This window comes from Rhinatrema bivittatum, chromosome 19 (genome assembly GCF_901001135.1).
Source record: "Rhinatrema bivittatum chromosome 19, aRhiBiv1.1, whole genome shotgun sequence".
In the NCBI taxonomy this organism is placed as follows: Eukaryota; Metazoa; Chordata; class Amphibia; order Gymnophiona; family Rhinatrematidae; genus Rhinatrema; species Rhinatrema bivittatum.
The window spans coordinates 30,771,593-30,785,992 of NC_042633.1; positions in this window are offsets into that span (position 1 = coordinate 30,771,593).

Sequence of the window (14,400 nt, forward strand, 5' to 3'; positions counted from 1 at the left end):
GTGATAAAATGAGGACTAGGTGTGAAGGGGTCTTGGAGGAAGTGGTGGCTAGGAGAGTTCCTTCATTTTATTGGGTATATTGGGTATATTGGGAGGGAGGGAGGGAGGCACCCACTCCCCAATGAACAACAGAAAGCACAAGCAGCTATGCACATTGGGCCGGATTTTATAAATTAGCGCAAGCGCGAACAAGAGTACGCGGGATTTTAATGGATACGCGCGTATCCATTAAAATCCGGGGTCGGCGCACGCAAGGCTGCCCAAAATCGGCAGCCTGGGCACGCTGAGCCACACAGCCTGCCTCCGTTCCCTCCGAGGCCGCTCCGAAATCGGAGCGGCCTCGGAGGGAACTTTCCTTCCACCCCCCTGCACCTTCCCTTCCCTTCCCCTACCTAACCCACCCCCCCGGCCCTATCTAAACCCCCCCTACCTTTGCACGCGCTGGCCGGCTGCCCAGCTCCATGTTCCGGTCCCGGGGGCTGGTCCGGAGGCTGCTACCACGCCCCCAGAACTCCCCCAGACCGAAACCACGCCCACGGCGCGACACCCCCAAAACGCCGCATCATTCTGGGTACGCCCCCCGACACACCCCTCCATGCGCGTCCCGGGGCTTGCGTGCGCCGCCGAGCCTTTGCAAAATAGGCTCGGCGCACGCAAGGGGGGGTTTGGGGTAGGTTTTCGGGGGGTACGCGCGTACCCGTTTGAAAATCTACCCGATTATCTATAAAAATATATCCCATTTACTTCTTTATTTATTTAATTTTTTAATTGCCTTTCTACTGTCTCAGATGATATACAAAAACTAATCTAAATACATTAGAGAAAATAACATTGTCGATACTCTGACATTTGTATACTCTACAGAGGATAATTTAAATTTGTTAAGGCTGATAAATACACACATACTCATATTTTTCAGTGGCACACATGGCTGTATATATACACACATATATCTCTCAGTTTGGTATCCTGCTGCATCCATTATGTCCAAGCCCCATGTACAGACAACAGATGCTCATATGCTTCTTGGATGTCCAATTGCAGGAGCACACTACTAGATGACTTTCATGCAAAGCACATAGGTGATGCAACGTAGGAAACAGCTATTGAAGAGTGACAAATAAACTTGTCTTTTTCCACTGCTTCTCCAGAACACATGCATATTCCATTCTAGGGAAAGGAATCCCAGCATGCCTTTCTCTCATTTTTTACTCTGGTCCAGGCCCGAAGTTACACAGAGAACTGGATGAGAAATACCATGCTTCTGTACATCCCTCAATGCCAAAAGGAAGAGCTTTCCCATTGTTTCACCTTAGTACATATACACACCTCCATGTGATACCAACAGCATGACATCTGAAGATTTGGCCTTTGGGATCTCCAGAGTTCATGTATTACAACATCTTTTTTTGCTGGGTCTTTAAATGTTTTACTGCTTAGAGTATACCTGATGAAGCAAAGAAAAATGGTTTCTGGGATAAGGGTTAGAGGTCTAGACTCAGACATATATAACACGTTCATTTCTGATCTATGGGCAGAAATGAATTCTCACAATTACATTAACTGATGAAGTCACATTTTTAAGAATATAAGGAATTGCATTTGGCAGAGTTCTTTAGATGAGCTACGCAACATGAGCAGGAAGCCAGTTGGTGGAGTCTCCGATGTCGTACTGCCTTCCATTTTTCATGAAGATACTATCTCATAAAAAGGAAGGCCTATGAGGAAAATATTGTCTATATAAAATCTTTGTCTTTTTTTGTATCTTATTTTACTGCAATAATTATTTGTCTTGATTAATCTATGTAAAGTTTATGGTGATGCTGTGTGCTTATTACTGATGTCTTTGTTGATTACACAATTTTCTAACACTTAATAAACTAAGTTTTGCTTTTATAAGATTGTGTAGTGTGTTTTATGTTGTAATATAACACCACTCAGCCCACCTTTCACATGGCATTTCCCAGTACGGTATGAAATTCTTCCAACTACTGCAAAATACTGCTGCGAGAATATTAGCAGAGGCAAAAGTAATAAACCATGTAACACTTATGTTATATAAACTACACTGTCTCTGGGTAGAAACCAGAATTCAATTGAAAACCCTTTGCTTTTTCCTTAAATGTATAAATAACGGGCCCCTGAGAACCTCTCACTTCTTCTTACCCCAATACCCCTCACCAGAGAACTCTAATCCTCCCATGATGCCCTTCTCCCTTCACTCCTCTGACTTTTATAATACTGGCCTATACAAGTCCTCGGGCTTTCAGCTGCTCTGCACCCAAAATCTGGAATAAGATGCCTCTTTCCCTTCATTCTGAATCATCCTACCTCACTTTCTGGAAACAGTCAAAGGCATGGTTATCAAAAAAGTCCTTCTTTCAGACTTCTCACTAAAAATATCAGCTGTATCTGGCACTGTCTCTATGAGAGCGACACACTTCCCTTGAGCAAATACTATGCTATCACACAAAAAAAGAGTGCAGTCTGTGGCAAAACTAAGGTGGCTTTATTTAATCGGCATTAGTCACAGATAGTGATCTTTGTGCTTGAATCAGCTGAGTGATTTTTCGGATACTTTGTAGCCTGAAATCTTGTACAGTCCAGTTTTGCAGAAGTCAGAGAAGGGAAGAGAGGGAGAGAATGGCACAGGGAAAGGAGGAAGGAGAGGTTTAGTTGTACATTTAGAGACAAAACAATGGCTATTGAATTTAATCCTGGTTTCTACAGGGAGCCAGTGAAGTGGCTCCCTGTAGGACGACCGTCCCGCTTCCCCCCTCGAGAGCACCCCCTCAAACAACACAGGAAGCGCAAACAACACTGGGATGCCAAACTTATCAAGAACCTCACTCACACCATCCACAAAAAACCTAGGAGTAACCATCGACAGCCAACTCAACTTTAAACGACACATCTCCAATATAATCAAAGATGGATTTTTCAAACTTCAAACACTTAAAAAACTCAAACCTCTCCTCCAACTGCATGATTTCCGAACAGTACTACAATCAATTATTTTCTCAAAACTCGACTACTGCAACTCCCTCCTCCTTGGACTTCCTGAAATCCACATCAAGCCCCTCCAAGTTCTACAAAACGCCGCCGCCAGAATTATCACCAATCACAGAAAATCCTCCCACATCACACCCACTCTCAAAGACCTCCACTGGCTGCCCATCACACAAAGAATCCAGTATAAAACCCTCACCCTTCTTCACAAAAAAATAAACAACAACAGAATGGTCTGGCTAAACAACAACATCCAACCATATTTCACACAAAGAAATCTCAGATCCACCAACTCAGGTCTCCTCTCCATCCCAACTCTTAAAAATGCTCACCTCAATACAACACGCAAACGAGCCATTACAATAGCTGGCCCTACCCTCTGGAACTCCCTCCCCCCACAGCTCAGAAACGAACCCTCACCGCAAGTCTTTAAAAAACAGCTCAAAACATGGCTGTTCTTGAAAGCATTCCCTCCTGAACCCCAACATCCTATAATAAACGCTCTTGAAAGCCTTACCGCATAACTTCTACTCTGCATGAACGCATAACCCCTCCCCCCTTCTCTATCCTCCCTTTTCCCTGTCCCCCACCCTTCTCGTAACCTCCCTCTTCCCTGTCCCCCACCCTACTCATAACCAAGTCATATTGTACATATTGTATATAGGCTATTTGCCATTTCTATATACCCACTAATATTTAATTCTAATTTTATTCATATGTTACAATGTTCCTTATATTTATTGTTTAATCAACTGTTCTCTTGTTACAATGTAAAATAGGGCAGCTCCGGCTCTATTCAACCTGTTTTCTGGAAACCGATGTGATATCTCGATCGAATGTCGGTATACAAAAGAAATAAATAAATAAATAAATAAATAAATAAATAAATATATAAGATAGGAGCTATGTGTCATTTGCTTTGGCCTCTACCAATATTTTCACATCAGTACTTTGTAATAGATGGAGGCCTTCCATGCTCTACTGGGAAATTCCATTTAGTAGAGCATTGCAATAGTCAATCCAACTGGTGATTAAACCATGAATTAAGGTGGCTAGGATGTGCTGATGAAAAAAGTTTGTATAATTGATGGATCTGGCATAGGTACGTACATGAAGGAAGAACATGCCATACTGAATCAGCATCCTATTTCCAACAGTAGCCAATTCAGGCTACAAGCATCTGGCAGTGGCAAGTATCCAAACACCAAGTAGATCCCATGCTACTGATGCCAGTAATAGCAGAGGCCCTAACCACATCCTCTGGCAACAAGTCCCAGAGCTTAATTGTGCATTGAGTGAAAAAGAATTTTCTCCAATTAATTGTAAATATGCTACTTGCTAACTTCATGGAGTGTCCCCTAGTCTTTCTATTATCCAAAAGAGTAAATAACTGATTCACATTAACCCATTCTAGACTTCTCATGATTTTAACGACCTCTATCATACCCTCCCTCTGACATCTTCTCCAAGCTGAACAGCCCTAACCTCTTCAGCCTTTCCTCATAGGGGAGCTGTTCCATCCCCTTTATCATTTTGGTTGCTCTTCTCTGTACCTTCTCCAGTGCAACAATATCTTTTTGGAGATGCGGTGACCAGAACTGTACACAGTACTCAAGGTGCGGTCTCACCATGGAGCGATACAGAGGCATTATGACATTTTCTGTTGTATTCACCATTCCCTTCCTAATAATTCCTAACATTTCTTTTGCTTTTTTGACAGCTGTAGCACACTGAGCCGACGATTTTAATGTGTTATCCACTATGACACCTAGATCTCTTTCCTGGGTGGTAGCTCCTAATATGGAACCTAACATCGTGTAACTACAGCAAGGGTTATTTTTCCCTATATGCATCACCTTGCACTTGTCCACATTAAATTTCATCTGCCATTTGGATGCCAAATCTTCCAGTCTCTCAGGTCCTCCTGCAATATATCACAATCTGCTTGTGATTTAACAACTCTGAATAATTTTGTATCTTCTGCAAATTTGATAACCTCACTGTTCATATTCCTTTTAAGATAATTTATAAATATACTAGCCATTAAGCCCGTAACAACGGGCTACATTAAAAAAAGTTTTTGGTCCATTTCCTTCCCCCTCCCCCTCATTCTCCCCTCCTTCCCCCCTCATTCTCCCTCCCCCTCCCCTCACCCTCTATTCTCCCTCCCACCTCCCCCCTCTAGTCTCCCTCCCTCCCTCCCTCTCACCTTCCCCCCTCCCCTCAGTCACTCCCTCCTCCCTCCCTCAGTCACTCCCTCCTCCCTCCCCCCCTCAGTCACTCCCTCCTCCCCTCAGTCACACCCCCTCTCTCAGTTCATTCACAACCCCTTCGGATGGCACAAACGAAAGATCTCCGGGGGAGGTCCCTCCCTCCCTCGCTACCGCTCCTCCCACCGCCATTTTTGTTACAGGCAAGCTCTGACCGATGTGCTCTACTGCGCATTTGCGGCACATCGGTCAAGCTTCATTTATCTTGTAGATTGAAAAGCAACGATCGAAGTACAGATCCCTGAGGCACTCCACTGTTTATCCTTTTCCACTGAGAGAATTGACCATTTAATCCTACTCTGTGTTTCCTGTCTTTTAACCAGTTTGTAATCCATGAAAGGACATCGCCTCCTATCCCATGACTTTTCTTAGAAAAGGGATTTTGTCAAATGTCGTCTGAAAATCCAAATACACTACATCTACCAGTTCACCTTTATCCACATGTTTATTAACCCCTTCAAAAAAATGAAGCAGATTTGTGAGGCAAGACTGTTGACTGTGTTCAATTAGACCATGTCTTTCTATGTGCTCTGTGATTTTGATCTTTATAGAAACATAGAAACATTGAAATGACGGCAGAAGAAAACCAAAAGGCCCATCCAGTCTGCCCAGCAAGCTTTCACACTTGTTTTTCTCATACTTCTGTTACTCTGACTGCTGAGTTCAGGGCCCTTATTGGTAACTTTTTGGTTCCAATTCCCTTCCACCCCCACCATCGATGCAGACAGCAGTGCTGGAGCTGCATCAAAGTGAAGTATCACGCCTAACTGGTTAGGGGTAGTAACAGCCGCAATAAGCAAGCTACTCCCACGCTTATTTGTTTACCCAGACTATGCAATTCAGTCCTTGTTGGTAGCTGTCTGAATGTAAATCCTCTTATCTTCATTCCCCCCTGCCATTGAAGCAGAGAGCTACGCTGGATATGCATTGAAAGTGAAGTGTCAGGCTTATTTGGTTTGGGGTAGTAACCGCCACAACAAACAAGCTACTCCCACGCTTATTCATGAAAGCAAATCCTTTTTCCCACATTTCCTCTTGCCGTTGAGGCATAGAACAATGTTGGAGTCGCATTAACCGTGTGTATGTTTATTGAATAAGAGTATTAATCACCAGGTAGTAGCCGTCATTCCCGCAAGCCACCCCCATGCCTCTTCTCTTCATTCACATCCTCTAAACTTTATGGATCCACAATGTTTATCCCACGCCCCTTTGAAATCCTTCACAGTTTTTGGTCTTTAGAATAGTTTCTACTACTTTTCCCAGCAATGAAGTCAAACTCAGTGGTCTATAGTTTCCAGGATCGCCCCTGGACCCCTTTTAAATATTGAGGTTATATTGGCCACCCTCCAGTTTTCAGGTACAAATTTTAACTAATAGATCTGAAATTTCATTTTTTAGTTTCTTCAGAACCCTGGGATGCTTACCATCTGGTCCAGGTGATTTGCTACTCTTTAGTTTGTCAATTTACATCTCTTACTACCTTGGAGATGTGGGATTCCATTGTGGAATTTTTGTCACGTTGAACTCCAAGGCTTCATAATCATTCTTTAGAATGAAGGAAGGTTCCTGATAGATACAGTAAAGAAAGCATGGGATATCAGTGGCTGAGCCAGAAGAGTTCAGGTTTAGAGGGGTTTTAGTTTAAGTCTGTGGTTACTGAGCCAATGGGCTACTGCAGTAAGACATTAAGATTAGCGATAGAAGAGGATTGGTTGGATTGTTTTCTGATGCAGAGTTGCATGCCATTCATGAATAGGTGATATTCAATGTTGATGGTATGAATAAGGTGGCAGATGGGTCAAATGTAACTATTGAAGAGAACTGTTGAGAGAACAGAGCCCTGTGGTACTCTACAGATGAAGTCCTTTGGGGGAGATGATTTCTTGGCTCAGGAGATAATTTTATCCTGTTGGATAGGAAAGATTCAAACCATTTAAGAGCAGTGGCCTCAATGCCAGTGCTCCCTAAGTGCTGATTCAGAAATCAGTGGTTGACTATGTTAAAGGTGGTAGAATGATCTAATAGAACTAGAATGGAGACACCCCTTTAGTTTGAATTAAGATGAATACTGTTATTGGAAGACCAATAGGTTAGATTTGGTTCCATTACCTTTTCAAAAGCTGGATTAGTGAGAGTGTAGGATATTGTTCTCTTCAAGGAAGTCAAAGATTTGGAAGTAGACTATTCTTTCTACTAGCTTGCAAAAAAGGGTGGGCTGGAGAGAGAATGGTAAAGATGAATTACTTTTGGTTTTATCAGGACAGGCTTGATGATTGTCTTTTTAAGCAAACTTTGAAAGAACCTTTGAGATAAGATGACATTGATTATGGAGGATAGCCATGGGGCTGAGTCCTGTTTCAGGTTGCAGATGAATCAGGGAGGGATTGTGTGTTAAGAGTTTGTGAATTGTCTGATTCTTTATTTTTCCACCTTTTGGGGTGTGATGGTACCAAAATTGGACTTTGGGATGCTGTCTGGAGGGTATAGAAGTCATCCTGCCAAGCCTGGTGTAGGGGTGCTCTGTAGAGGTTTTGTGATAAATATACCTGTAAAAAATTACTTCTGTGAGCAGAGAAGTGACAGGTAGGCAGTAAAAGGCAAGTCACGTATTATATTTTTGCTTAATGTTCAATATCTTCTTTGCAAACCAAAAGCAATATGAAAGAATATATTGGAGAATCCCAAGATGTGCAGAAATATACCAAAGGTTAGAGTCTATATTCCATCTTAGCTCCAGTATTTGCATATTTCAGTGATTGAACTTGTAGGAATAGCCAAGGCTGCTGAAATGCTAGAATGTGTGCCAAAATTCAAAAAGTATGTCAAAGGTCAGTCTTAAGTTTCATTCCTGCCTTCTGGGCTCAATATACAAGAAATCACATGACTTACAAGAATTCACTCTCAGCACATATGAGATAAAATTATGTCAACCAATTAGGAAAAGGGAGGAGGAGGGCCAGTTAAATTGATTTAGAGTTGGCTTTTGTATATGTAATGCTGTATTGTAGGTAATTGGTTTTATGTTGGATTTTATTATGTATGTTAAATCTGTAAACCGCGTCTATTGTAAATTTTACTAGTTATGCAGTATATAATTTTTTTAAATAAATAAAATGTTATGCAAACAAACAACTTATTTGTGTATAGATTGGAGGTGTTGACCTATTTAACCCTTTGTATCAGCAAACGACCTCTGAGAGACCTGTTCCTGTTTCATTACATGGTAACTTGTAGTGCTCTCCATAAACATAGAAACATAGAAATGACGGCAGAAGAAGACCAAACGGCCCATCCAGTCTGCCCAGCAAGCCACGCAGTTTATCCATTCCCCCCCCCCCCCCTTTTTCTCCCTCCCACCCGTCACTATTGGCTTCCAGCACCCTCCGGCCCCAATTCCCTTCCACCCCTCCACCATGCAGAGAGCAGCGCCGTATCCGCATCCCGGTGAACATCCAGCTCAATCAGGGGTAGCATCCGCCGCAACAAGCAGGCCACACCCCTGCCCCATACTCTTACCCACCCCTGCTTTGTTTGTTTTTTGTTTTTGGTTTTTTTTGGAGATAGCAGCCCTCCGTGAAGGCGGAACATCAACCACTGGCCACTGGCATCCCGCTCCGTGAATGCCTCTGTGGCTACTACTGCTCCGTGCAGTGTTTTGCTGCCTGAAGGTGGAACACCAACTACTGGCCACTGGCATCCCGCTCCGAGAATGCCTCTGTGGCTACTGCCACTCCGTGCAGTGTTTTGCTGCCTGAAGGTGGAACACCAACTACTGGCCACTGGCATCCCGCTCCGTGAATGCCTCTGTGGCTACTGCCGCTCCGTGCAGTGTTTTGCTGCCTCCTCTTTATTTACGCCCACTAGACTTGATGGATCCACAGTGTTTATCCCACGCCCCTTTGAAGTCCTTCACAGTTTTAGACTTCAAGCTGCTAGTGTTAAATTATTTATAGCCTACAACAATGTTGTAGTGAAGCTAATGTATGTGTGAGGAGGGAGGAAGATAGGGACACATAAAAGGAGCAGTGCATAGCTTGGGTTTTATTCAGGAAGAATTTTGCAATCAAGTCAAATAGTTTGGTGAGTCCTATCATAACTTTCTATCTCAGATTTCTTTAGATCCTTTCTTGAATCAGAAAATTAGCACATCAATGAAATCCAAACAGCCTGTAGAGAAAATTATTTATTTAGTCAGTCCTATTTCTTACTTTAATTTCCAGTGACTGGTAAAATTAATTAAGATTTATAGCCGAGTTAAATAAAATACCAGGTGCACAGACTAGTATAAATAAAGTGGCAGCAGTAGACTTTAATAAAGGGGCAGAAACAGATATGCTTATGTAGATTTAACTATAATTTTGGAAGACATACAAACAAATATTACAGATAGTCTTAAAAATTTGAATTCATCAGCAAATGCCATTGTCAGAATTCATTTCTGTCCATGAATCAGTGTCATCACTCTGAGTTCAGACCTCAAATCCTTATCCCAGAATCCATTTTCCTTTGCTTCATCAGGTACATTGTAGGCCGTAAAACTTTTATAGACCCAATAAACACGATGCTATAATACATGAGCTCTGGAGATCCCAAAGGCCAACTCTTCAGATGCCATGCTGTTATCACATGGAAGTGTCTGTATGTACCAAGGTGAAACAATGGGAAAACTCTTCCTCTTGTCAGTGAGGGATCTTCTGAGAGATAGAAACATGATATTTCTCATTTTGTTCTTTATACAACTTTGGGCAATACAGCAGAGTAAAAGGTGAGAGGAAGGCAAGCTAGAAGACCCTTACCTAGTGTGAAATATGCATGCCTTTTGGAGGAGTAGTGGGAAAAAAAATCTGTTTGTCACTCTTGAATGGCTGTTTCCTACCTTACATCACCTATGTTCTTTGTATGACGGTCACTTTGTAGTGTGCTCCTACAATTGGATGTCCAAGCAGTACATTAGTGTCTGTTGTCTGTACATGGACATAATGTATGCAGCAGGGTATCATATTGAGATATGTATGTGTGTATATATATATGCAGCAGTGTGTCCCACTGAAAGACATGTTTATAATTATGTATATATCATCAGCCTTAACAAATTTAAAGGCATATCTGAAGAGTATACAAATGTCAGAGTAGTGTCTATATTATTTTCTCTAATGCATTTTGATTCCTTTTTGTACATCATCTAGGGCAGTAGAAGGTACTTAAAAATGCAATAATTAAATAAGTGTGGTGCATCTATACAGATAATATAAGTAGCCAGATGTGCTGTCTGTAATTGGGGCATGGTATACCTTCCTCCCGCCCCCAAAACCTAATGAAATGAAGGAATTTGCCAGCCCCCAAAATTCCCTCCCCAGTCCAAGCCTCTACTCTACCTCTGTCTCAATCTTCCAAGGGCTGGCTCAGTCCATAGTCACTCCTGCCTGACTGCATTTACATTCCAAAATGGTCATTCTTAGGCTGGTGCCTTTTTTGTCTCACTCACCGGTGATGCAGTTCCTTCCCTGAAATATGCAGAACATGATAGGTTAAGGGCTGGGCTGGGAGGAGGGGCACTAGAGGGAGCCAGCGAGTTCTTTTATTGAATCAGGTTTGATGGGAGAGAATAAGGGTCAGGAACTGAGTCTTGCGGTTTGGGGGGGGGGGGGGGGAGGCGGGTCTTGGCAGCTATGAGACTTTTGCTTAACTGGATTTGTGAGTGGAGGAAGGTGGACGTGTTTTATTTGGGTGTTTCAGGAATTTTTGTTGGCTTTATCTTATTCTTTCTCTTTCACTTTTGCTAATGGTCCCTCTGCTCAGCTAATGCTGAGCAGAGGGACTGGGTTGATTGGCTTGAAGTTGCTGAGGGACTGGGTTGACGTTGCTGTGGGGTAGAGTGTGCTAGGGTCAGGTTGGCGGAGGGGGTCACAGTGTCCTGGAGTTGGGCTGCTGGGTGAAAGAGACAGGAAAATGTGCTGGGGTCAGCTAGAGAGGGGCTGGGTTTGAGCTGAGGATGAGGGGTTCAGACTGCTGCAGTTGGACCACTGCTGCAGGTGGACCACTGCTGCAGGTGGACCACTGAGGGGAGTAAATATTACTGGGGTGGGCCAGTAAATGGGGAGAGCATGGTGGGGTTCAGCTGGGAATGGGGGTTTACATGAGCAGGGCTGGTAAGGGGTGGTCAGAGTATGCAGGAGTCAATTTGGGGGAAGGGGTGGTTGAGTGTGCTTAGATTATTCTGGGGCGATTATTCTGGGGCGATAGGAGTCTGATTGTGCTGACAAACTGGGAAAGGGATTGGAGACTGGCAGGGTTTGACTGGGAAGGGTGACATGGTGTGCTGTGGTCAAACTAGTGAAGAGGAAGGGAGTGCAAGGGTTAGGCTGGTGAAGGGGGATGGGAGTACTGAGGTGAGACTGGGGGGGGGGAGGTTATTAGTATTCTGGGGATGTCATAGTGTACTGTTTAAGCGCTGAGGAGAAAGGAAGAAAGGAAATGCTGGGGTACAGCAGAACAGCATGGAAGGGAATGCTGAGTTTGAATTTCGGAGAAGCACAGTAAAAACAGGCTTCTGGGGAATATCTACAGGTTTCAGAGAATTATGCAAAAGGGAGGGAGGTCAGAATGTGCTGAGCTAATAGAAACATAGAAACATAGAAATGACGGCAGAAGAAGACCAAACGGCCCATCCAGTCTGCCCAGCAAGCTACGCAGTTTATCCATTTTTTTTATCTTCCCCCCCCCCCCCTTTTTTTCTCCCCCTCCCCCGTCACTATTGGCTTCCAGCACCCTCCGGCCCCAATTCCCTTCCACCCCTCCACCAATGCAGAGAGCAGTGCTGTATCCGCATCCCAATGAACATCCAGCTCAATCAGGGGTAGCAACTGCCGCAATAAACGGCCACACCCCTGCCCCATACTCTTACCCACCTCTGTTTTGTTTGTTTGTTTTTTTGTTTGGTTTTTTTGTTTTTTGGGAGATGGCAGCCCTCCAACCTTCCGCTCCGTGAAGGTGGAACACAAACCACTGGCATCCCGCTCCGTGAATGCCTCTGTGGCTACTGCCGCTCCGTGCAGTATTTTGCTGCCTGAAGGTGGAACAACTACTGGCCACTGGCATCCCGCTCCGTGAATGCCTCTGTGGCTACTGCCACTCCGTGCAGTGTTTTACCACCTCCTCTATATTTATGCCCACTAGACTTGATGGATCCACAGTGTTTATCCCACGCCCCTTTGAAGTCTTTCACAGTTTTAGACGTCACCACTTCCTCCGGAAGGGCATTCCAGGCATCCACCACCCTTTCCGTGAAGAAATACTTTCTGACATTGGTTCTTAGTCTTCCTCCCCGGAGCCTCAGCTCGTGACCTCTGGTTCTGCTGATTTTTTTCCGTCTGAAAAGGTTTGTCGTTGTCTTTGGATCATTAAAGTTTTTCAAGTATCTGAAAGTCTGAATCATATCACCCCTGCTCCTCCTTTCCTCCAGGGTGTACATATTTAGATTCTTCAATCTCTCCTCGTACGTCATCCGATGAAGATCCTCCACCTTCTTGGTTGCCCTTCTCTGTACCGCTTCCATCTTGTCTTTGTCTCTTTGTAGATACGGTCTCCAGAACTGAACACAGTACTCCAGGTGAGGCCTCACCAAGGACCTGTACAAGGGAATAATCACTTCCCTTTTCTTACTCGATATTCCTCTCTCTATGCAGCCCAGCATTCTTCTGGCTTTTGCTATCGCCTTGTCACATTGTTTCGCAGACTTCATATCATTAGACACTATCACCCCAAGGTCCCTCTCCTGCTCCGTGCACATCAGCCTTTCCCCCCCCATCGAATACAGTTCATTCGGATTTCCACTCCCCATATGCATGACTTTGCACTTCTTGGCATTGAATCTCAGCTGCCATATCTTCGACCACTCTTCCAGTTTCCTTAAATACCGTCTCATTCTCTCCACTCCTTCCGGCGTGTCCACTCTGTTGCAGATCTTAGTGTCATCCGCAAAAAGACAAACCTTACCTTCTATCCCGTCCGCAATGTCGCTCACAAAGATATTGAACAGGACCGGTCCCAAAACCGATCCTTGTGGTACACCACTTAAAACCGCTCTCTCTTCAGAGAAAGTTCCGTTTACCATCACACATTGTCTTCTGTCCGTCAACCAATTTGCAATCCAGGTCACCACCTCGGCCCTCACTCCTAAGCTTCTCGTTTTATTCACCAGTCTCCTGTGCGGAACCGTATCAAAAGCTTTGCTGAAATCCAAGTAGATGACATCGAGCGCTCTTCCTTGATCCAATTCCTTGGTTACCCAGTCAAAAAAGTCAATCAGATTTGTCTGACAGGATCTTCCCCTGGTGAATCCATGTTGCCTCTGGTCCATTAATTCTCCTGACGGTAGATAGTTCACTATTCTCTCTTTCAGCAGTGACTCCATTACTTTTCCCACCACCGAAGTGAGGCTAACCGGTCTGTAGTTGCCAGCCTCCTCCCTGTTCCCACTCTTGTGAAGCGGAACCACCACCGCTCTTCTCCAATCTCTTGGTACCACTCCTGTTTCTAGGGATCTATTGAACAGGTCACACAGCGGACCCGCCAGAACATCTCTGAGCTCCCTCAGTATCCTTGGATGAATCCCATCAGGCCCCCATAGCTTTGTCCACTTTCAGATTCTTTAGCTCTTCCCATACATTTTCTACTGTAAAAGGATTTTCATCTATTCCACTTCCCTCCAGTTTCTTGTTGTGTAGAGATGGTCCTTCTCCAGGGTCTTCTTTAGTGAACACAGAGCTGAAGTATTCGTTTAATATTTCTGCCATTTCTTCATCTCTCTCCACACATTGATCATTACCACCTTTCAATTTCACTATACCACTTTGGACCTTTCTCTTTTCGCTGATGTATCTGAAAAATGTTTTGTCACCATTTTTTATCTCCTTGGCAATCCTCTCTTCCGCTTGACTTTTTGCCAACTTGATTAATTTCTTCGTCTCCCTCAGTTGAAACAAATATTCTTCTTTGTGCTCCTCCCTTTGGGATCTTTTGTATTTTTTGAATGCTGTTCTTTTAGCTTTAATTTTGTCAGCCACCTCCTTTGAGAACCAGATAGGTTTCAATTTTCTTTTGCTTTTCTTTACATTTCTAA